This window comes from Carlito syrichta, unplaced genomic scaffold (assembly GCF_000164805.1).
Source record: "Carlito syrichta isolate Samal-C Ts95f unplaced genomic scaffold, Tarsius_syrichta-2.0.1 Scaffold314788, whole genome shotgun sequence".
Taxonomy (NCBI): Eukaryota; Metazoa; Chordata; class Mammalia; order Primates; family Tarsiidae; genus Carlito; species Carlito syrichta.
The window spans coordinates 740207-740420 of record NW_007258884.1 but is presented as its reverse complement, the minus strand read 5'-3'; positions in this window follow the sequence as shown (position 1 = coordinate 740420).

Here is a 214-nt window from a genome sequence, read left to right as displayed (position 1 = left end):
ATTACCCCTCGCTGGCTCCTCCCTTACTCCCCCCTCCGCCTCCAGATTTGCATAAAAAAGGCCAAGAAAACTCTGGCTGCGCCCCAGCCGCGGCTCACTCTGCTCCCACGGGTCGGAGCCCCCTGGAGCTGCGCGCCGGCTTGCAGCGCCGCCCGGCTCCTCTGCGCCCCGCCGCCGGCTCTCCAAGACCCCGTGCCCCGCGGCCGAGCGCGCG